The following is a 24,818-nucleotide window of genomic DNA, read 5'->3' as shown; positions in this document are numbered from 1 at the left end:
ACTTCAAGTAGGTCTTTATTTTTAAAAGAATGATGGCAATGAAGAGTCAATCACTAGACAGTCTTTGAATACTCAGAAAGAAAAGGCTACACACATTTTCTTAAGTCTAGAGGCCACAAATTAGACAACAATCTGTTTACTTTCAAAGAAAATGCAGTATATAAAGATAAATGAAACTTTACCTCCAATATTCAAACCAATAACAAAGTTGTTCATCTCACTAACTTAAAAGATATATGAATAAAAGAAACAAAATACCATTATGAAATGAATTTTACCACTTGAGGCAAAATTCGAAACAAGTAAAAAGTTACACAATGTGTTAAAGAATAACCTTTTCAACAGATAGTAGGTAATTTCAAAGCCTGTCTGATCACCTGAGATGTTGATCTTCTCCCCCTGCTGTCCCCCTCATTCCCTTCCACACACCCCCAACTTTCAGGTTGTTCATAATAAATAATAAATAATTCTTTATTATTCTAATATGACACCGCTCCTTCCTCTTCTGGAAACCTGGAGGGATTTTTTGATTGTCCTCAGGACCTGTACTTTCTTCTTGGTGGAAGGCTTCTGGATCTACATCTAGATGTGGTTGCTGAGGAAGATGTGGACTCCGAGGAGGACTTGGTACTTCCAGTGGAACTTGATCTCGAGGATGATGGAGAATTATCACAGGAGCGAGATGGAGACTTTGAGCGGCTGAAGTGAGATCGGGCCTGAGATGGCGATCGGCTCCTGGTGCTGGACCTGCGGCAGCGACCAAGCCTCGGGCTGTGGCTCTGGCGTTCTTGACTCTGGGGAGGAGTTTCCTGGCTGCGGCCTTGGTGGAAATCTAGGAGGCGACCATGGCGTGCCATCTGCACCCGCAGAACATGGCCATCTAGCATGACCCTGTCTAGGGCGTCCATGGCCTCCTCAGCGTGGTGCTTGTCGTGGAAGTGGACGAAGGCAAAGCCGCGGGACTCTTGAGTGAAGCAGTCCCAGGGGATGTACACATAGCCGATAGGCCCATACTTCTCGAAGATGCACCTCAGGGTGCTGTGAGAGATGCGGTCGGTCAGGTTGTCCACCTTGAGGGAGATCAAGTCGCCCACGTTGGGAGGAGGACGACTGTAATTCATGACCTTTGTGAGCTAAGCAGAGAGCCCCCTGAACTGAATTCTGAGCTAGCTGCAGTCTGCAAAGGCTGCAAGGACGACGCAGGCACTAAGTTTGCCTTGGCTTTGTTCAGCCTGAAGACTGTGCCTCTTTGCGTCAGTTGACCTCAGCCGGTGGCTGCTTATTGACCCCCGAATGTTGAGCGTTCTGTCCGCGTGGATTGTCTCCAGAGCTGAGACTGCTGGAGGAACAGCTCTGTACCAGTTTTCCTTTTTTTAAAGTGAAAGTTCATGACTATAACATCATTTTATGACTTTTCCTGTATATGTCTAAACACCCAGTTTTAATTATGGGCAAAAGTATATATGTATAGATGTAATTATGTGACTAAGTACATGGCAGTGCTGATTCATGTATGCTAAAACCATTTGTTCACTTTGAAGACAGAAACAAAGTTTCAAAACAGATCATGAACAGATAGGTTGATTCAGTAACACTAACAGACCATGAGAGCCACCTACAGGGTATGAGTTCTAATCAGAAATTCAGTATGAGAGCTCTTATTCTGCTTGAAAAAAATAAAAAATAGAAGTCAAAGTTATGATTTGTCATTCCAAATTACATAATTGACTATAACTCAGATTAGGTGGCTCAGACGGTAAAGCATCTGTCTACAATGCAGGAGACCCGGGTTCAATCCCTGGGTTGGGAAGATCCCCTGGAGAAGGAAATGGCAATCCACTCCAGTACTATTGCCTGGAAAATCCCATGGACAGAGGAGCCTGGTAGGCTACAGTCCATGGGGTCGCAAAGAGTCGGATACGACTGAGTGACTTTACTTTCACTTTCACTATTAATTTTTTAATATAAATTTATTATTTTAATTGGAGGCTAGTTACTTTACAATATTGTATTGGTTTTACCATACATAAACATGAATCCACCACGGGTGTACACGTGTTCCCCATCCTGAACCCTCCTCCCACCTCCCTCCCCATACCATCCCTCTGGGTCATGCCAGTGCACCAGTCCCGAGTGTCCTGTATCATGCATCGAACCTGGACTGGCGATTCATTTCACAAATGCTATTATACATCTTTCAATGCCATTCTCCCAAATCATCCCACCCTCGCCCTCTCCCACAGAGTCCTAAAGACTGTTCTATACATCTGTGTCTCTTTTGCTGTCTCGCATACAGGGTTATCATTACCATCTTTCTAAATTCCATATATATGTGTTAGTATACTGTATTGGTGTTTTTCTTTCTGGCTTACTTCACTCTGTATAATAAGCTCTAGTTTCATCCACCTCATTAAAACTGATTCAAATGTATTCTTTTTAATGGCTGAGTAGTACTCCATTGTGTATATGTACCACAGCTTCCTTATCCATTCATCTGCTGATGGACATCTAGGTTGCTTCCATGTCCTGGCTATTATAAACAGTGCTGCGATGAACACTGGGGTACACATGTCTCTTTCAGTTCTGGTTTCCTCGGTGTGTATGCCCAGCAGTGGGATTGCTGGGTTGTATCGTAGTTCTATTTCCAGTTTTTTAAGAAATCTCCACACTGTTCTCCATAGTGGCTATACTAGTTTGCATTCCCACCAACAGTGTAAGAAGGTTCCCTTTTCTCCACAGCCTGTCCAGCATTTATTGCTTGTAGACATTTGGATAGCAGCCATTCTGACTGGCGTGAAATGGTACCTCATTGTGGTTTTGATTTGCATTTCTCTGATAACGAGTGATGTTGAGCATCTTTTGTTGTGTTTGTTAGCCATCTGTATGTCTTCTTTGGAGAAATGTCTATTTAGTTCTTTAGCCCATTTTTTGATTGGGTCATTTATTTTTATGGAATTGAGCTGTAGGAGTTTTGTATATTTTTGAGATTAATTCTTTGCAGTTGCTTCACTTGTTATTATTTTCTCTCATTCTGAAGGCTGTCTTTTCACCTTGCTTATAGTTTCCTGTGTTGTGCAGAAGCTTTTCATTTTAATTAGGTCTCATTTGTTTATTTTTGCTTTTATTTCCAGTATTCTGGGAGGTGAGTCATAGAGGATCCTGCTGTGATTTATGTCAGAGAGTGTTTTGTCTATGTTCTCCTCTAGGAGTTTTATAGTTTCTGGTCTTACATTTAGATCTATAATCCATTTTGAGTTTATTTTTGTGTATGGTGTTAGAAAATGTTCTAGTTTCATTCTTTTACAAGTGGTTGGCCAGTTTTCCCAGCACCACTTGTTAACGACATTGCCTTTTCTCCATCGTATATTCTTGCCTCCTTTGTCAAAGATAAGGCATCCATAGGTGTGTGGATTTATCTCTGGGCTTTCTATTTTGTTCCATTGATCTATATTTCTGTCTTTGTGCCAGTACCATACTGTCTTGATGACTGTGGCTTTGTAGTAGAGCCTGAATTCAGGTAGGTTGATTCCTCCAGTTCCATTCTTCTTTCTCAAGATTGCTTTGGCTATTCAACGTTTTTTGTATTTCCATACAAATTGTGAAATTATTTGTTCTAGCTCTGTGAAAAATATCATTGTTAGCTTGATAGGGATTGCATTGAATCTATAGATTTCTTTGGGTAGTATACTCATTTTCACTATATTGGTTCTTCCAATCCATGAACATGGTATATTTCTCCATCTATTAGCATCCTCTTTGATTTCTTTCACCAGTGTTTTATAGTTTTCTATATATAGGTCTTTAGTTTCTTTAGGTAGATATATTCCTAAGTATTTTATTCTTTCCGTTGCAATGGTGAATGGGATTTTTTCCTTAATTTCTCTTTCTGTTTTCTCATTATTAGTGTATAGGAATGCAAGGGATTTCTGTGTGTTGATTTTATATCCTGCAGCTTTACTATATTCATTGATTAACTCTAGTAATTTTCTGGTGGAGTCTTTAGGGTTTTCTATGTAGAGGATCATGTCATCTGCAAACAGTGAGAGTTTTACTTCTTCTTTTCCAATTTGGATTCCTTTTATTTCTTTTTCTGCTCTGATTGCTGTGGCCAAAACTTCCAAAACTATGTTGAATAGTAATGGTGAAAGTGGGCACCCTTGTCTTGTTCCTGACTTTAGAGGAAATGCTTTCAATTTTTCCCCATTGAGGATAATGTTTGCTGTGTGTTTGTCATATATAGCTTTTATTATGTTGAGGTATGGTCCTTCTATTCCTGCTTTCTGGAGAGTTTTTATCATAAATGGATGTTGAATTTTGTCAAAGACTTTCTCTGCATCTATTGAGAGGATCATATGGCTTTTATTTTCCAATTTGTTAATGTGGTATATTACATTGATTGATTTGTGGATATTGAAGAATCCTTGCTTCCCTGGGATAAAGCCCACTTGGTAATGGTGTATGATCTTTTAAATATGTTGTTGGATTCTTATTGCTAGAATTTTGTTAAGGATTTCTGCATCTATGTTCATCAGTGATATTGGCCTGTAGTTTTCTTTTTTTTGTGGGATCTTTGTCAGGTTTTGGTATTAGGGTGATTGATGGTGGTCATAGAATGAGTTTGGAAGTTTACCTTCCTCTGCAATTTTATGGATGAGTTTGAGTAAGATAGGTGTTAGCTTTTCTCTAAATTTTTGGTAGAATTCAGCTGTGAAGCTGTCTGACCTGGGCTTTTGTTTGCTGGAAGCTTTTTGATTACAGTTTCAATTTCCATGATTGTGATGGTTCTGTTAAGATTTTCTGTTTCTTCCTGGTTCAGTTTTGAAAAGTTGTACTTTTCTAGGAATTTGTCCATTTCTTCCAAATTGTCCATTTTATTGGCATATAATTGCTGATAGTAGTCTCTTATGATCCTTTGTATTTCTGTGTTGTCTGTTGTGATCTCTCCATTTTCATTTCTAATTTGATTGATTTGATTTTTCTCCCTTTGTTTCCTGTTCAGTCTGGCTAATGGTTTGTCAGTTTTATCTATCCTTTCAAAGAACCAGCTTTTGGCTTTGTTGGTTTTTGCTATGGTCTCTTTTGTTTCTTTTGCTTTTATTTCTGCCTTAATTTTTAAGATCTTTCCTTATACTAACTCTAGGGTTCTTCATTTCTTCCTTTTCTAGTTGCTTTAGGTGTAGAGTTAGGTTATTTATTTGACTTTTTTCTTGTTTCTTGAGGTGTGCCTGTATTGCTATGAACCTTCCCCTTAGCACTGCTTTTACAGTGTCCCACAGGTTTTGGGTTGTTGTGTTTTCATTTTCATTCATTTCTATGCATATTTTGATTTCTTTTTTTATTTCTTCTGTGATTTATTGGTTATTCAACAGCGTGTTGTTCAGCCTCCATATGTTGGTATTTTTACTAGTTTTTATCCTGTAATTGAGATGTAATATTACTGCATTGTGGTCAGAAAAGATGCTTGGAATGGTTTCAATTTTTTTTGAATTTACCAAGGCTAGATTTATGGCCCAGGATGTGATCTGTCCTGGAAAAGGTTCCGTGTGTGCTTGAGAAAAAGGTGAAATTCATTGTTTTGGGGTGAAATGTTCTATAGATATTAATTAGGTCTAACTGGTCTATTGTATCATTTAAAGTTTGTATTTCCTTGTTAATTTTCTGTTTAGTTGATCTATCCATAGGTGTGAATGGGGTATTAAAGTGTCCCACTATTATTGTGTTATTGTTAATGTCTCCTTTCATACTTGTTAGCATTTGTCTCACATATTGTGGTGCCCCTATGTTGGGTGTATATATATTTATAACTGTTATATCTTCTTCTTAGATTGATCCTTTGATCATTATGTAGTGTCCTTCTTTCTTTCTTTTCACCACCTTTGTTTTAAAGTCTATTTTATCTGATATGAGTTTTGCTACTCCTGCTTTCTTTTGGTCTCTATTTGCGTGGAATGTCTTTTTCCAGCCCTTCACTTTCAGTCTGTATGTGTCCCTTGTTTTGAGGTGGGTCTCTTGTAGACAACACATATAGGGGTCTTATTTTTGCATCCATTCAGCCAGTCTTTGTCTTTTGGTTGGGGCATTCAACCCATTTACGTTTAAGTTAATTATTGATAAGTATGATCCCGTTGCCATTTACTTTATTGTTTTGGGTTTGAGTTCGTACACCCTCTTTGTGTTTCCTGTCTAGAGAAAATCCTTTAGCATTTTTGGAGAGCTGGTTTGGTGGTGCTGAATTCTCTCAGTGTTTGCTTGTCTGTAAAGCTTTTGATTTCTCCTTCATATTTGAATGAGATCCTTGCTGGGTACAGTAATCTGGGCTGTAGGTTATTTTTGTTCATCACTTTAAGTATGTCCTTCCATTCCCTCCTGGCCTGAAGAGCTTCTATTGAAAGATCAGCTGTTATCCTTATGGGAATCCCCTTGTGTGTTATTTGTTGTTTTTCCCTTGCTGCTTTTAATATTTGTTCTTTGTGTTTGATCTTTGTTAATTTGATTAATATGTGTCTTGGGGTGTTTCACCTTGGGTTTATTCTGTTTGGGACTCTCTGTGTTTCTTGGACTTGGGTGATTATTTCCTTCCCCATTTTAGGGAAGTTTTCAACTATTATCACCTCAAGTATTTTCTCATGATCTTTCTTTTTGTCTTCTTCTTCTGGGACTCCTATGATTCAAATGTTGGGGCATTTAACATTGTCCCAGAGGTCTCTGAGATTGTCCTCATTTCTTTTAATTTGTTTTTCTTTTTTCCTCTCTGATTCATTTATTTCTACCATTCTATCTTCGATCTCACTTATCTTATCTTCTGCCTCCATTATTCTACTGTTGGTTCCCTCCAGAGTGTTTTTGATATCATTTATTGTATTATTCATTATATATTGACTCTTTTTTAGTTCTTCTAGGTCCTTGTTAAACCTTTCTTGTATCTTCTCAACCCTTGTCTCCAGGCTATTTATCTGTGATTCCATTTTGTTTTCAAGATTTTGGATCATTTTCACTGTCATTATTTGGAATTATTTATCAGGTAGATTCCCTATCTCTTCCTCTTTTGTTTGGTTTGGTGGGCATTTATCCTGTTCCTTTACTTGCTGGGTATTTCTCTGTATCTTCATTTTGTTTATATTGCTGTCTTTGGGGTGGCCTTTCTGTATTCTGGCAGTTTGTGGAGTTCTCTTTATTGTGGAGTTTCCTCACTGTGAGTGGGGTTGGATGGTTGGCTTGTCAAGGTTTCCTGGTTAGGGAAGCTTGTGTTTGTGTTCTGGTGGGTGGAGCTGGATTTCTTCTCTCTGGAGTGCAATGAAGTGTCCAGTAATGAGTTATGAGATGTCAGTGTGTTTGGAGTGACTTTGGGCAGCCTGTATATTGAAGCTCAGGGCTATGTTGCTGTGTTGCTGGAGAATTTGCATGGTATGTCTTGCTCTGGAACTTGTTGGCCTTTGTGTGGTGCTTGGTTTCAGTGTAGGTATGGAGGTGTTTGGTGAGCTTCTGTTGATTAATGTTCCCTGGAGTCAGGAGTTCTCTGGTGTTCTCAGGATTTGGACTTAAGCCTCCTGCTTCTGGTTTTCAGTCTTATCTTTACAGTAGCCTCAAGACTTCTCCATCTATACAGCACCATTGATAAAACATCTAGGGTAAAGATGAAAAGTTTCTCCACAGTGAGGGACACTCAGAGAGGTTCACAGAGTTACATGGAGAAGAGAAGAGGGAGGAGGGAGATAGAGGTGACCCGGATGAGATGAGGTGGAATCAAAAGAGGAGAGAGCAAGCTAGCCAGTAATCACTTCCTTATGTGAGCTCCACAGTCTGGACCACTCAGAGATGTTCACGGAGTTATACAGAGAAGAGAAGAGGGAGGAAGGAGACAGAGGTGGCCAGGAGGATAAAGGGGGGAATCAAAAGAAGAGAGACAGATCCAGCCAGTAATCAGTTCCCTAAGTATTCTCCACCATCCGGAACACACAAAGAGATTCACAGAGTTGGGTAGAGAAGAAAAGGGGGAGGGAGGAGATAGAGGCGACCTGGTGGAGAAAAAGGAGAGTCCAAAGGGGGAGAGAGCAGTCAAGCCAGTAATCTCGCTCCCAAGTAAAAATGGGTACTGAAGATTGGGTTCTTAAAGGTAAAAAATTGATAACAAATATAAAAAAATCAAAGATTAAAAATCTAGAGTACAGGTTGGATTTTCAAAAATACAATATTAAAGAAAAAAAAAACAAAGTCACAAAAATTATAAAATATATATATATATATATATATATATATGAAGTTTGCTTTAAAAAATAGGGTCTCTCTCTCTCTTTTTTTTTTTGAAAAGTAATAGTTCAGTTAAGTTCAGTTGCTCAGTCGTGTCCGACTCTTCGCGACCCCATGAATCGCAGCACGTGTTATTAGAAGGGCTCAGGCGTTGGTATATGACGTGTTGGCGGCTTTGATGATTAGGTCTTTAGAGTAGAGTCCTGTGAGAAAGGGTATTCCTGTTAGTGCGAGACTGCCGACAATAAGGGCTGTTGTGGTGAATGGTATGGCTTTAAATGGGCCTCCTATTTTTCGAATATCTTGTTTGTCATTTAGACTATGGATGATGGAACCGGAGCATATAAATAGTATAGCCTTAAAAAAGGCATGGGTACAGATGTGGAGGAATGCTAAGTAGGGTTGGTTGATGCCAATTGTTACCATTATAAGGCCTAGTTGGCTGGATGTAGAGAAGGCAACGATCTTTTTGATATCATTTTGGGTGAGGGCGCATATCGCTGTAAATAATGTGGTAATGGCCCCTAAGCATAGTGTAATAGATTGAATAAATTTATTGTTTTCTGTCAGTGGATAGAAGCGGATTAATAGGAAAATGCCTGCTACCACTATTGTGCTTGAGTGGAGTAATGCTGAGACAGGAGTTGGGCCTTCTATTGCAGAGGGGAGTCATGGGTGGAGGCCAAATTGGGCGGATTTTCCGGTTGCAGCCAACACCAGCCCTAGCAAGGGTATGTTGGAGTTGTTTGGGCTTAGTATGAAGATTTGCTGAGATCTCAGGTATTGAGGTTTATTAGAAATCATGCTATTGCTAGGATGAACCCAATGTCACCAATGCGGTTATACAGGATTGCTTGTAGGGCTGCTGTGTTTGCGTCTGTTCGTCCGTATCATCATCCGATGAGTAGGAATGATATAATTCCGATGGCTTCTCAGCCGATAAATAGTTGAAAGAGGTTATTTGCGGTTACAAGGATAAGTATTGTGATAAGAAATAGGAGTAGGTATTTGAAGAATTTGTTGATGTTGGGGTCTGAGTGTATGTATCATATTGAGAACTCTATAATAGATCATGTGACAAATAGTGCTACTGGGACAAATATTATTGAGAAATAGTCTATTTTAAAGCTGAGGGATAGTTTGAGGGTTTGGATAGTTAATCAGTGCCAGTTTGAGATGACTATTTCTTGGCCTGAATAAATAAATATTATTGTGGGGATTATGCTGGTAATGAAGGCACATGAAATAGTTGTTTTTATGTAGAGCGGGTAGTTGGAAGTTTTGTAGGTGTTAGAGCTTGTTATTATAATGGGTATTGTTAGTAAGAGTAAAGTATTAGTGTAAGTGAAGAGAATATGTTTATTACTTGTATTTGGAGTTGCACCAATTTTTTGGTTCCTAAGACCAACGGATAACTACTATCCTTTAAAAGTTTGAAAAAGCCATATTATTAGATATGGAGGCATAGAATTAGCAGTTCTTGGGTACTTTTTCGGTAAATAAGAAGGTAATGAGTTTCTATTGTTAGATTAACAATCTAATGTTTTTGTTAAACTATATTTACAGTATAGGGGCCCTAGAATAATTTTTGGGTTTAGGGATAGGAGTAATAGGGGTAAGATGTGTAGTGATACGAGTGCGTTTTCTCGTGTAAAGGAGGGTGAGATATTGTTGATGTGGTGAGTATATTTTCCTCGTTGGGTCATGATTAGCATGTACAGAGAATATAAGGCGGTGATTACTATGTTTGTTCCTATTAGGATAATTGTAATGCTGGATCATGAGAAGGTTGATATTACTACAAATAGCTCTCCAATTAGATTGATTGTTGGAGGTAGAGCTAGGTTAGTTAGGCTTGCTAATAGTCATCAGGTAGCTATCAGTGGAAGGAGTGTTTGTAGGCCTCGAGCTAGGATTATAGTTCAGCTATGGATTCGTTCGTAGTTGGAGTTTGCTAGACAGAAAAGTATAGAGGATGTAAAGCCATGGGCAATTACCAGGGTGGTTGCTCCTATGTAGCTTCAAGGTGTTTGGATAAGGATGGCTACGATGACAAGTGCTATGTGGCTTACAGAAGAATATGCGATGAGTGATTTTAGGTCCGTCTGACGGAGGCAAATTGAGCTGGTTATAATTATGCCTCATAGGGATAGCATGACAAACGGATATGCTATAAAGTCGGTTACTGGGTTTAGAATTAGTGTAATTCGTAGCATACCATATCTTCCTAGTTTCAGCAGGATTGCTGCAAGGACCACGGAGCCTGCGATTGGGGCTTCTACGTGGGCTTTGGGTAGTCAAAGGTGGAGGCCGTATAGTGGTATTTTTACTATGAAAGCTATTATACATGCTAGTCATATGAAGATGTTAGATCAAGAGTTAGGTATGGGTTGTACTCAGTACTGGAGTATTAGGAAGTTTAGAGATCCTACTGTATTTTGGATATAAATTAGTGCAACTAACAGGGGTAAGGAACCAGCTAGTGTATAAAATAGAAAGTAGAGTCTGGCATTTAGGCGTTCTGTTTGGTTTCCTCATCGGGTGATAATAATAAGTGTTGGGACTAGTGTTGCTTCAAATAGAATATAAAAGAAGATTAGTTCTATGGCGGTGAAGGTTATAATTAGAAATAACTGTAGTAAAATTAGTATAGTAATAAATAGTTTTTTTCGGGTCAGGTTTTCTTTTGATAGGTGATGTTGGCTGGCTATTAGTATTAGGGGAAGGAGTCATATGGTTAAGATTAATAGTGGAGTGGGTAGAGAGTCAGAGAAAAATACTAGTGAAAAATTAAGGCTATTATCACCAAATTGGTTTATAAGGAGAAGGCTTGTAAGGCTAATTAGTAGACTATGTGCTGTGGAGTTGACCCAAATTATGTTGTTTTTTGATAATCAGGTTAGGGGCATAAGTATAATTGTTGGAATGATATATTTTAGCATTGAAGTAGGTTAAGGTTTTGTACATAGTACCATATGTATTTGATACCATTACTAGTAGAGATAGACCTAGTGCTGCTTCACAGGCTGCGAAGACTAGTAAGATAATGGGTATTATGCTAGCTAGTGTAAAATGTGAATTAAGGATTGTTAAGGCAGCTATAACGACTAGGGATAATAGAGAAGACATTAGGTGGGATCGGTATATTAGTAGTCCTACAAGGGATACTGTGAATGCTATTATGATATTTATGTATACTATAGACATTTGGTAGTTATGAATTAAATCATAATCTAATGAGTCGAAATCATTTATTTTATTTTAAACTAAGTACCATATTCGGTTCATTCTAGTCCCTTTTGAGTTCATTCGTAGGCTAGACTTACAGCTAGTAGGATGATTAGGAAAAGGGCTATGGTGAGTATTGTGTTTAGGTTTGTTGTTTGTGAGGCTCATGGTAGTGGTAGGAGGAGTGCAATTTCTAGATCAAATAAGAGGAACGTGATGGCTACTAGAAAAAATTTTATGGAGAAAGGAAGGCGGGCTGATCCTATGGGGTCAAATCCACATTCATATGGGCTTGTTTTCTCTGAGTATGCATTTAGTTGGGGAAGTCAGAATGCAATGATGACAAGTAGGGTGGCTAGTGTAAAATTGGTCAGGAGGGCTAGTATTAGATTTATTATTCTTTTTCGGGTTGGACCGAAACTAGCTGATTGGAAGTCAGCTGTACTGGTTGATACTAAAAGAACAGGAGCCTCATCAATAGATAGATACATAGAGGAAAAGTCAGACTACATCTATGAAGTGTCAATATCAGGCAGCGGCTTCAAAGCCGAAGTGGTGGTTAGAAGTAAAATGGAACTTTAGTTGGCGGAAAAAGCATACAATTAGGAAGGTGGATCCAAAGATGACATGGAGGCTGTGGAAGCCTGTGGCTATGAAAAAAGTTGAGCCATACACTCCGTCTGAGATAGTGAAAGGTGCTTCATAGTACTCTGAGGCTTGCAGTATACCCCTAATGTGATGGTGATAAACAGGGCTTGTAGTATGTGGTTTCGGTTTCCTTTTATGAGGCTATGATGGGCTCAGGTAATAGAAACCCCTGAGGCTAGCAGGACGGAGGTATTGAGTAGTGGGACCTCTAAAGGGTTTAGCGGATGAATACCTGTTGGAGGTCAGCAGCCGCCTAGTTCGGGAGTAGGGGCAAGGCTTGAGTGGTAAAATGCTCAGAAAAACCCGGTAAAGAATAGGACTTCAGAAATAATAAAAAGAATCATCCCGTAACGGAGGCCCTTTTGGACAGCTGGAGTATGGTGTCCTTGGAAAGTGCTCTCTCGGATAATATCCCGTCATCATTGGTATATTGTAAGTATGTTCGTTGTTAGGCCGAGTATTAATAGGGTCGTTGAGTTGAAGTGGAATCATATGATTAAACCGGATGTTATTAATAGGGCGGATAGAGCTCCTGTAAGGGGTCAAGGGCTTGGGTTTACTATGTGATAAGCATGGGTTTGGTGTGTCATTATGTGTTGTCGTGCAGATATAGGCTGACTAGGAGAGTAAACACATAGGCTTGGATTATAGCCACTGCGAATTCTAGGATAGTTAGTAGGATTAGAATAATAAATGTAATTAGAGCTGTTGTAGTGCTAATACTTGTTAGTGCAAGTGTGGCTCCCCCGATTAGGTGAATTAATGGGTGTCCTGCAGTGATGTTAGCTGTTAATCGCATGGCAAGGGCTACTGGTTGGATAAAAAGGCTGTTAGTTTCAATAATAACTAGCATTGGAATTAGTGGAGTTGGTGTTCCTTGTGGTAAGAAATGGGCAAGGGATGCTTTAGTTTTATTGCGGAACCCTGTAATTACGGCCCCTGCTCACAGGGGAATGGCTATGCCTAGATTTATTGATAATTGTGTAGTTGGTGTGAATGAATGGGGTAGTAGGCCTAGTAGGTTTGTTGACCCAATAAATAGAATCAGGGATATTAATATTAATGTTCATGTTTGTCCTTTAGTATTGTGGATGCCCATTATTTGTTTTGATACAAGCTGGAGTATTCATCTTTGGAGGGAGACAAGGTGATTGCTTACTAGACGACTTGATGTTGGGAATAGTAAGCTGGGAAATAATACGATAAGGGTTACGAGGGGGAGGCCTAAAATTATAGGGGTAATGAAAGAGGCAAATAAATTTTCGTTCATTTTGTTTCTCAAGGAGTGTTTTGTTTTGGTGTTTTTGTTGGTGTCAGTTCTGGGTTGTGATAGAAGCTGTGTTTTGAAATTTTTAGTTGAAAAATAATAAAGAGGACTAAGAATATTGATAAGATTGTTGTTAGTCATGTTGACGTGTCTAGTTGTGGCATATCACCAAGGAGAGTGTGATGCTCTCAATCTCTAACTTAAAAGGTTAGTGCTGTATAGCTTCTTGGTGATTTTATAGTATTGATACAGATCATTTTTCAAAGTACTTCAGTGGAACTAACTCAAGGACAATGGGCATAAAACTATGGTTTGATCCGCAGATCTCTGAGCATTGGCCGTAATATAGGCCTGGTCAGGTTGATATAAGGGTTGTTTGGTTTAGACGACCTGGGATTGCATCTGTTTTCAACCCTAGAGAGGGCATGGCTCATGAATGTAGTACGTCTTCAGAGGAGACTAGCATTCGAATTGTTATTTCTATTGGTAGTACAACTCGATTATCGACTTCTAATAGTCATAGCTCCCCTGGCTTTATTTCTGATGTTGGAATTATGTAGGAGTCGAAGCTTAGGTCCTCATAATCTGTATACTCATAGCTTCAGTATCACTGATGTCCTATGGTTTTTACTGTAAGAGATGGGTTATTGATTTCATCTATTATGTATAAAATTCGTAGAGAAGGAAGGGCAATTAAAATTAAAATAATAGCGGGCAAAATAGTTCAGATTGTCTCTACTTCTTGTGCATCTATTGTACTTGTATGAATCAATTTTGTTGTTAGTATTAGTGAAATAATGTAGAGTACTAATGAGCTAATTAAAAAGACGATTATTAGCGTGTGATCATGAAAATGAAGTAGCTCTTCTATGATTGGTGATGTTGCATCTTGAAAGCCTAGTTGTATGGGGTATGCCATATGAGATGTACAGGATTTTCACTTGTAACTTAACTTCAACAAAGTTATATAATATTTTACTAACACCTCGCTTATTGAGAGAGACATAGTGGTTATGATGTTGGCTTGAAACCGATAGTAGGGGGTTCGATTCCTTCCTTTCTTATTTTAGGTTAACATAGGTGGGTTCTTCAAATGTATGGTATGGTGGAGGGCACCCATTTAATCATTCTAGGTTTGTTGTAGTTAAGTCTACAGTTAAGACTTCTCGTTTAGATGCAAATGCTTCTCAGATAATGAAAACCATTAGTATAACTGCTGTTAGAGAGATAAATTAGCCTATTGATGAGACAGTATTTCATATTGTATATGCATCTGGATAATCGGAGTATCATCGGGGCATGCCAGATAGTCCTAAGAAATGTTGTGGAAAGAAGGTTATGTTAACACCTACGAATATAATTGTGAAGTGAATCTTGGCTCATGTATCGTTGAGAGTATAGCCTGAGAATAGTGGGAATCAATGTACAAATCCCCCTATAATAGCAAATACAGCTCCTATTGATAAAACATAGTGGAAATGTGCGACAACATAATATGTGTCGTGAAGAACGATGTCGAGAGAAGAGTTGGCTAAGACAATTCCGGTTAAGCCTCCTACCGTAAAAAGGAAGATAAAGCCTAGGGCTCACATTATAGCAGGAGATCATTTGATATTACCTCCATGAAGTGTTGCTAGTCAACTAAAGACCTTTACCCCGGTTGGGATGGCAATGATTATAGTGGCTGATGTGAAGTAGGCCCGTGTGTCGATGTCTATTCCGACAGTGAATATGTGGTGGGCTCATACGATAAATCCTAAAAACCCGATTGATATTATAGCTCAAACTATCCCTATATATCCGAATGGTTCTTTTCTTCCTGAGTAGTAAGTTACGATATGAGAGATTATTCCGAACCCGGGTAGAATTAAAATATAGACTTCGGGGTGTCCAAAGAATCAGAATAAGTGTTGATATAGAATGGGATCCCCTCCTCCTGCTGGGTCAAAGAAGGTCGTATTTAGGTTTTGGTCTGTTAGCAGTATTGTAATGCCAGCTGCTAACACAGGAAGTGAAAGGAGTAGTAACACGGCGGTGATTATTACGGATCATACAAACAGAGGGGTTTGGTATTGTGACATTGTGGGAGGCTTTATGTTAATGATTGTTGTAATAAAATTGATGGCTCCTAAAATTGAGGAGACACCTGCTAAGTGTAAAGAGAAAATGGTTAGATCTACTGAGGCTCCTGAGTGGGCCAGGTTGCCCGCTAAAGGGGGATACATGGTTCAGCCTGTTCCTGCCCCAGCCTCAACTATAGATGATGCTAGAAGTAGTAGCAATGAGGGAGGAAGGAGTCAGAAGCTTATATTATTCATTCGGGGAAATGCTATATCGGGGGCACCAATTATTAGAGGAACAAGTCAATTACCAAACCCTCCAATTATAATTGGTATTACTATAAAGAAGATTATTACAAATGCGCGTGTGGTTACAACTACGTTGTAGATTTGGTCGTCTCCGAGCAGAGTTCCGGGTTGACCTAATTCAGCGCGAATTAGCAGGCTTAGAGCTGTTCCTACTATACCGGCCCAGGCACCAAATACTAAGTATAGGGTACCGATATCTTTATGATTAGTTGAGAATAATCAGCGGTTGATGAACATGGGTAAAATGGCTGAGTAAAGCATTAGACTGTAAATCTAAAGATAGAGGTTTGACTCCTCTTTTTACCAAGCCCTGTGGTGAGTTTACACGTTGAATTGCAAATTCGGAGAAGCAGCTTCAATTCTGCCGGGGCTTCTCCCGCCTTTTTTTTCTCGCAGCGGGAGAAGTAGATTGAAGCCAGTTAATTAGGGTGTTTAGCTGTTAACTAAAGTTTCGTGGGGGTGGAGCCCACCAGTCTAGTGAGGATTTAGCTTAATTAAAGTGGTTGATTTGCATTCAATTGATGTAAGGTATAGTCTTGCAATCCTTGTCAGGAATTAAGTAAATTGTACTTGCTTAGGGCTTTGAAGGCTCTTGGTCTGTTTAACCTAAATTCCTATTCTAGTACTGATAGTATTGGTGTGAGTGGTAGTAGTATGGTAGATAGTACGACTATTGTTGGTAGGAGGGTTATTTTTTTTATGAGAGAAAATTGTCATTTTATTTTTATGTTATTTGTAGAGGGGAATATCGTTAGTGTGGTAGAGTATGTGAGTCGTATATAAAAATATAAATTTAGTAATGCTGTGATTGCTATGAAAGTGGGTAGAATAGTAATGCTGTGATTGCTATGAAAGTGGGTAGAATAATGTTGTTATTTTTTGTTATTTCTTGGATAATTATTCATTTTGGTATGAACCCTGATAGGGGAGGGAGTCCTCCTATGGATAGGAGGGTAACAAGAATTAGGACGGTTATAATAGGTATTTTATTTCATGTGTGTGATAGTGATAGGGTGGTGGTGGTGGAGTTGGCCATAAATATAGTGAATATAGTGGAGGTTATAGTAATGTAGATGGTTAAGTTTAATAGTGTTATGGTGGGGTTGTATGGTAGCACTGCTGTTATCCAGCCCATATGAGTGATTGATGAGTAGGCTATGATTTTTCGGAGTTGTGTCTGATTTAGTCCTCCTCAGCCTCCAATTAGGATTGATAGAATTGATAGGGTAAGAATTAAGTTTAGGTTAATTGATGGGGAGATTTGGTAGAGTACGGATATAGGTGCTAGTTTTTGTCATGTTAGTAGGATTAGGCCTGAGGATAGGGGAATGCCTTGTGTCACTTCTGGGACTCAAAAGTGAAATGGGGCTATTCCCAGTTTTATAGCTAAGGCTATTGTTATGAGTATTGAGGCTACTGGGTTGAATAGTTTTATTACGGTTCATTGGCCTGAGAATATCAGATTGATGATGACAGCTATTATTAATAGTATTGAGGCTGTTGATTGGGTTAGGAAATATTTAGTTGATGCTTCTGTGGCTCGTGAACTGTGGTTTTTTATTATGATAGGAATAATGGCAAGTATATTTATCTCAAATCCGATTCAGATAAGTAGCCAGTGGGAACTGATTATAATGATAATGGTTCCTAGTATAATAGTTGATAGGATAATGATAAAGATGATTGGGTTTATTAGTACGGGAAGGATGTAAACCAACATTTTCGGGGTATGGGCCCGATAGCTTAATTAGCTGACCTTACTAATAGAATTTGGTGTAATTGGGAGCACGGAGAGTTTTGGATTCTTAGGAGTAGGTTCAATTCCTATAGTTCTAGAAATAAGAGGATTTGAACCTCTATTATTTACTCTATCAAAGTAACTCTTTTGTCAGACATATTTCTTATGTTTGTGGGGGGATGCCTGATAGAAGGATGGGTAATGATACGTGTCATATGCACAGGGCTAGTGTTAGGGGCAAGAAGTTTTTTCATACTAAGTGTATCAGTTGGTCATAATGGAATTGGGGGTAGGATGCTCGGATTCATAGGAATGATATTGTGAGTAGCAGGGATTTAATAGTAAAGTTAATTGTGTAGAGTTCTGGTATGTGTGGGTTGTGAGATGTTCCTAGGAATAAAATTGCTGTAAAGATATTTATTATGATGATATTTGCATATTCTGCTATGAAGAAAAGGGCGAATGGTCCTGCTGCATACTCTACGTTAAAGCCCGAGACTAGTTCTGATTCTCCTTCGGTTAAATCAAATGGGGCTCGGTTTGTTTCTGCTAACGTTGAGATAAATCATATTATTGCTAGGGGTCATGCTGGAAGGATTAATCATGTCTGTTCTTGTGTGATGATTAATGTAGAGAGGGTAAAGGATCCACTTATTAGGAGCACTGACAGTAGAATAATTGCTACTGTTACTTCATATGAAATTGTTTGTGCTACTGCTCGTAGGGCTCCAATTAGTGCATATTTTGAGTTGGAGGCTCAGCCTGATCAGAGGATGGAGTATACGGCTAGGCTTGATATGGCTAGTATAAATAGGACCCCTAGGTTTATATTAATAAGGGGGTAAGGCATGGGTAGGGGAATTCACATAGTTAAGGCTAGGCCTAGGGCTAAGATAGGTGCTAGGATAAATATTGAGGCTGAGGATGTGGCGGGTCGTAGTGGCTCTTTGATGAAAAGTTTGATTGCATCAGCGATGGGTTGGACTAGGCCGTATGGGCCTACGACATTTGGGCCTTTTCGGAGTTGTATGTGGCCTAATACTTTTCGTTCCACTAATGTGAGAAATGCTATGGCTAATAGGACGGGAATAATTAGTATTAGGATGTTAATTATGAACATTTTGTTAAGGAGAGGATTTGAATCTCTGGATATAAAAGTTTAAGTTTTACGCAATTACCGGGCTCTGCCACCTTAACTAAGCCCTGTTCTAGGGCAGGGTTTTGTGTTGTAAATTGAGATGCCGTCATTAATTGTTTTAAGGCACTTAATTTAAAGTTGGCCTTGTTTCTCTTGTCCTTTCGTACTGGGAGAAACACGTAATAGATAGAAACCGACCTGGATTACTCCTGTCTGAACTCAGATCACATAGGACTTTAATCGTTGAACAAACGAACCTTTGATAGCGGTTGCACCATCGGGATGTCCTGATCCAACATCGAGGTCGTAAACCCTATTGTCGATATGGACTCTTGAATAGGATTGCGCTGTTATCCCTAGGGTAACTTGTTCTGTTGATCAAATCTTTGGATCAATGAGTGATAGAGTGATTTGACTTGTAGGTCTAGTCTTTAAAATCATTCAGAGGATTTTTTATTCTCCGAGGTCACCCCAACCGAAACTGCCAGCTCATAGAGATTGCTGTTATTCCTTAGTGGTTAAATTTGTTTTCTTTGGGCTGGTTAGTTAAAGCTCCATAGGGTCTTCTCGTCTTATTTGTATATTCCCGCCTCTTCATGGGAAGGTCAATTTCACTGATTGGAAGTAAGAGACAGTAAAACTCTCGTGTGGCCATTCATACAAGTCCTTATTTAGAGAACAAATGATTATGCTACCTTTGCACGGTCAGGATACCGCGGCCGTTTAACGATTGTCACTGGGCAGGCAATGCCTCCAATACTAGGGATGCTGGAGGTGATGTTTTTGGTAAACAGGTGGGGTTTGTGTTTGCCGAGTTCCTTTTACTTCTTTTAATCTTTCCTTAGATGCACTCCTGTGTTGGATTAACAGTGTAATTAATAAATTGTTTATTGTTGGGTTATTTTTATTAGCTGTTAATAGTCAGAATATTATCAGGTACTGACTTAAACTCATGCAAGGAGAAAGTTTTTCTTGTTACTCATATTAACATTATTACTTCTATTTTATAATAGATTAGTCCAGTATTAGGGCTAGGAGCTAATTATTTGTTTTTGGGATTTGTACAGTTTTTGTTGTTGAGCTTTAATGCTTTCTCAGTTGGTGGCTGCTTTTAGGCCTACTATGGTAATATTAGATCTTACTCTCTAGTTAAGGTTGTATCCATTTCTAAAAGGCTGTACCTTTTTAGACTAACTTTTAAAGATACAGTGAGACTTATTTGGACTTTTTCGGTATCTTTAAAGCTGAACTAAGACTCATTTTCTGGACAACCAGCTATCACCAGGCTCGTTAGGCGTGTCACCTCTACTTACAAATCTTCTCACTATTTCGCCACATAGATGAGTTAGTTCTTAGTAAACTATTTGTGAGTAGCTCGTCTGGTTTCGGGTTGCTTAGCTGAAACTCATTTTGTTAAGTCTTATACTAGTTAATTCATTATGCAAAAGGTACAAGGGATAATCTTTGCTTTTTTGTACTTTTGGTTTTTTCTTTCATTGTTCCCTTGCGGTACTTTCTCTATAGCGCCGTATTTAAGATTTCTATCTCCTATACTTTAAATTGGGAGTAAATGTTTTGTTTTATTTCATTTTGGTTATTTAGTTAAGGGGGGTCTTTGGGCTAGGTTTAGTTCAAGATATTCATGATGAATGAAGTCTTCTAGGTGTAAACTGGATGCTTTGTTTAAGCTATATCTTGATTTATCCAAACACACTTTCCAGTATGCTTACCTTGTTATGACTTATCTCCTCTCATGTGGCTAGTGCATTTAAATAAGGTTGGATGCATTAAGTTTATTTGAGGAGGGTGACGGGTGGTGTGTGCGTGCTTCATGGCCTAGTTCAACTAAGCACTCTATTCTTAGTTTACTGCTAAATCCTCCTTTAGTTACTAGTTTCATAATAACTTTTGTATTTGGTTTTCTTAGTGTAGAAACTGTAGCCCATTTCTTCCCATTTCATAGGTTACACCTTGACCTAACGTTTTTATGTATCATGATTATGCTTACTTTTTTTCCTTTTTAGGGTTTGCTGAAGATGGCGGTATATAGACTGTATTAGCAAGAACTGGTGAGGTTTATCGGGGTTTATCGATTATAGAACAGGCTCCTCTAGAAGGATATAAAGCACCGCCAAGTCCTTTGAGTTTTAAGCTGTTGCCGGTAGTACTCTGGCGAATAATTTTGTTTGTACAATTATCTGTGTTTAGGGCTAAGCATAGTGGGGTATCTAATCCCAGTTTGGGTCTTAGCTATAGTGTGTCGGCTATCGTAGGGTCACTTTCGTCATTTATTTTTATTTTAATCATGGCTTTTTACAGCTTAATTAGAATTTAATCCTATTTGGTATGGTGCTTTAACACGTTTTACACCGTATTCCTGTTAGCTTGGGTTAATCGTATGACTGCAGTGGCTGGCACGAGATTTACCAACCCTAATTAATATAACTTAGTCAAACTTTTGTTTATGGCTTAATTTTTGTCACTGCTGTTTCCCGTGGGGGTGTGGTTAAGCAAGGCGTCGCGAGCTACAGGGTGTGTGCTTGATGCCAGCTCCTCTTAGTTCTAGATAATTTAGAGGGCATTCTCACTGGGGTGTAGATGCTTGCATGTGTAAGTTTATTAAGAGTTAACAGGAAGGCTGGGACCAAACCTATGTGTTTATGGAGTTGGGAGACTCATCTAGGCATTTGCAGTGCCTTGCTTTGGTTTTAAGCTACATCAACGGGCCGGGGGGGGGGGGGGGAGCTGTGCTTATATACTTACTTTATTTGGAGTGCTAATTTGAGTATTGGAAGTGTGATAAGTTTAAATAAGTAACTAGGGGGAAACATGTTAAAAATGGTGGTAAGTATTTAAGGGGGAAAAGTTTTGGAGGGGGGGGATATATAATATAACTTATGTCCTGTGACCATTGACTGCAATGCTCGTGCCTATCATTATGGTGATGCTCAAGATGCAGTTAAGTCCAGCTACAATAAATGCTCCGGGTCAGGGCCTCAGAAGGCCATAGCTGAGTCCAAGCATCCCCCAAAATAAAAAAATACCAAATGTATGACAGCACAGTTATGTGTGAGCATGGGCTGATTAGTCATTAGTCCATCGAGATGTCTTATTTAAGGGGAAAGAATCGGCGGTTTTAGGTGGGATGGCCCTGAAGAAAGAACCAGATGTCTGATAAAGTTCATTAAATAGCGACCCCCACAGTTTATGGGCCCGGAGCGAGAAGAGGGGTCCTCTGCCTAGCGGGTTGCTGGTTTCACGCGGCATGGTAATCAAGCTCGTGATCTAGTGGAAAGGATACGCATGTTGTTGAGGGTGGATTTGATTTAAATGTGCTATGTACGATCAATAATTTTATGTGCTATGTACTAGTAGTGGACAGTATATACTTGCTTATATGCATGGGGCATGTAATTTAATGTACTATATACATATTATGTCTTTGTTATATTAATATTATGTACATTCCCCCCTCTCCACTTGAGCAGTGCATTGTATGGGATATATTACATGTAGATAGTAGGATGTACATTATTAGTTGGTGTTAATTTACAATATTTGGTTAGAGTGCAGAATCTGTGTCAAGTTGTTGGAATTTTTGGTAAATTTAATACTGGCAAGGCTCTTTGCATTTATGGGACTATATTAATAATATTCAGGGAATAGTTTAAATAGAACTTCAGCTTTGGGGGTTGACGGTGAGACTACAGTTTCTTCCTTGAGTCTTAGGGAGGTTGGTTGTTCTCCTTTTCTGGTTTACAAGACCAGTGTATTAGATGTACTACAAAGACCTGTCTTCATTTTAGTAGGTTGTTTTCAACTGTGCCGGCTGTTGGTATTAGCACTAGGATGAGGAGAAAGTATATGATAGATGCTAGTTGTCCAATGATGATGTATGGATGTTCAACTGGTTGTCCTCCAATTCATGTGAGTGTTAGTAGGTCTGCTACTAAAATTCAGAACAGGCATTGGCTGAGCAGTCGGAATATTATGCTTCGTTGTTTGGATGTGTGTAGTAAGGGTATGAGAATAAGGATTAGGATGGAGAAGACTAGGGCTAGGACTCCTCCTAGTTTATTGGGGATTGATCGTAGAATTGCATATGCAAATAGGAAGTACCATTCGGGTTTGATGTGAGGGGGTGTGTTAAGTGGATTTGCTGGGGTGTAGTTATCTGGGTCTCTGAGGAGGTTGGGCGCAAATAGTACTAGTAGTATTAGGGCTAGGATTAATAATAAGGCTCTTAGGATGTCTTTAATGGTGTAGTAGGGGTGGAATGGAATTTTGTCTACATCTGATGAGATTCCTGTTGGATTGTTAGACCCTGTTTCATGGAGGAATAGTAGGTGGACTATGGCGAGTGCTGTGATGACGAATGGAAGGATAAAGTGGAAGGCGAAAAATCGGGTGAGGGTTGCTTTGTCTACTGAAAATCCGCCTCAGATTCATTCAACTAAGTTTGTGCCGATGTACGGGATTGCTGATAGGAGGTTGGTGATAACTGTTGCCCCTCAGAATGGTATTTGTCCTCATGGTAGTACGTACCCTATGAATGCTGTAGCTATTACTGTGAATAGGAGGATTACTCCAATGTTTCATGTTTCTAGAAACGTATATGATCCATAATATAGGCCTCGTCCTACGTGTATATATAAGCAGATGAAGAATATTGAAGCTCCATTTGCGTGTATGTATCAAATGATTCAGTCATAGTTGACATCTCGGCAGATATGAGTGACAGAGGAGAATGCTGTTGTTGTGTCGGATGTGTAGTGTATTGCTAGGAATAGGCCTGTAAGAATTTGTAGAATTAAGCATACTCCTAGAAGGGAGCCGAAGTTTCATCATGATGAGATGTTTGATGGAGCTGGGAGGTCAATGAATGTGTTGTTTACAATTTTTATTAGTGGGTGGGATTTTCAGATATTAGTCATTAGTGTTCTTGTAGTTGAATGACAACGATGGTTTTTCATATCATTAGTCGTGGTTAGATTCCATGCGAGAATAATGATACTATACATTGTATTTATTTTGAGCGTTATTTTGTGATTGGTTTTGTACGGTTCTCTTCAAAACCTTCACCTATTTATGGGGGGTTAGGGTTAATTGTGAGTGGTGGGGTTGGTTGTGGGATTGTGTTGAATTTTGGTGGGTCTTTTCTGGGTTTAATAGTTTTTTAAATTTATTTGGGGGGTATAATAGTAGTTTTTGGTTACACAACGGCTATGGCCACAAAACAGTATCCTGAGATTTGACTCTCTAATAAGGCTGTTTTAGGGGTGTTTGTTACTGGCTTGTTGATAGAGTTTTTTATGGTTTATTATGTGTTGAAGGATAAGGAGGTGGAGATTGTGTTTGAGTTTAATGGTCTAGGGGATTGGGTAATTTATGATACAGGAGATTCTGGGTTTTTTAGTGAGGAGGCCATAGGGATTGCGGCTTTATACAGTTATGGTACTTGGTTAGTTATTGTAACTGGGTGGTCTTTATTAATTGGTGTTGTGGTTATTATGGAAATTACTCGTGGAAATTAAATAGAATTATGCTGATGAGAATTGTGGCTAGGAAAGAGAGGAAATATAGTTTGATTAGGCCTTTTTGGTTTGTGACCAGAGTGGATGCTTTTATTTGAATGAGTGAGGTGGTTTTTGGTAAAACAGTTTCTAGTCAGATTAGGTCTAGAAGGGAGAATGCTGATTTTTGGCTCATTGTTAAATTTATGTAGGGAGTTAGGCGATGTATAATTGTGGGAAAGTATCCTAGTAAGTTAGAGAATTTAAAGGCGTTTGAGGGGTGGTGGAATTTTAGGGTTTGGGTTATGTTGCTGATTTCTAGGGCTAAAATAAAGCCTAGGATTATAACAGTTAGGGCTATTATTTTTAGGTAGTGGGGTATAGTTATTTGGGGAACTGTCGTTGGGGGGATGTTGTTGGAAATAATGAACCCTGCGAAGAGGCTTCCGATTAGTAGGCGTTTGATAGAGTTGATTAGGAGAGGGTTATTTTCATTGATGGTAATTAAGGTAGGGAATCGGGGTTGTCCTAGAAGTGCGAAGAGAATAATTCAGGTGCTATAAATGGCTGTGAAAGATGGTGCCTCCCTGTCCATTACCAACTCCTGGAATTCACTCAGACTCATGTCCATCGAGTCAGTGATGCCATCCAGCCATCTCATCCTCTGTCG

At 39.0% G+C, this 24,818-nt stretch overlaps 2 pseudogenes; both read right to left on the bottom strand.

Moving 5' to 3' along the window:
• Positions 1-536: 536 nt before the first annotated feature.
• On the bottom strand, positions 537-1,144 carry LOC113888006 (annotated as a pseudogene).
• Positions 1,145-1,166: 22 nt separating this feature from the next.
• LOC113888005 lies at positions 1,167-15,014 on the bottom strand (annotated as a pseudogene).
• Between the last annotated feature and the right edge of the window lie 9,804 nt (positions 15,015-24,818).

The sequence above is a fragment of the Bos indicus x Bos taurus genome, chromosome X (assembly GCF_003369695.1).
Source record: "Bos indicus x Bos taurus breed Angus x Brahman F1 hybrid chromosome X, Bos_hybrid_MaternalHap_v2.0, whole genome shotgun sequence".
In the NCBI taxonomy this organism is placed as follows: domain Eukaryota; kingdom Metazoa; phylum Chordata; class Mammalia; order Artiodactyla; family Bovidae; genus Bos; species Bos indicus x Bos taurus.
This window is presented reverse-complemented; position numbering and strand designations above follow the sequence as displayed.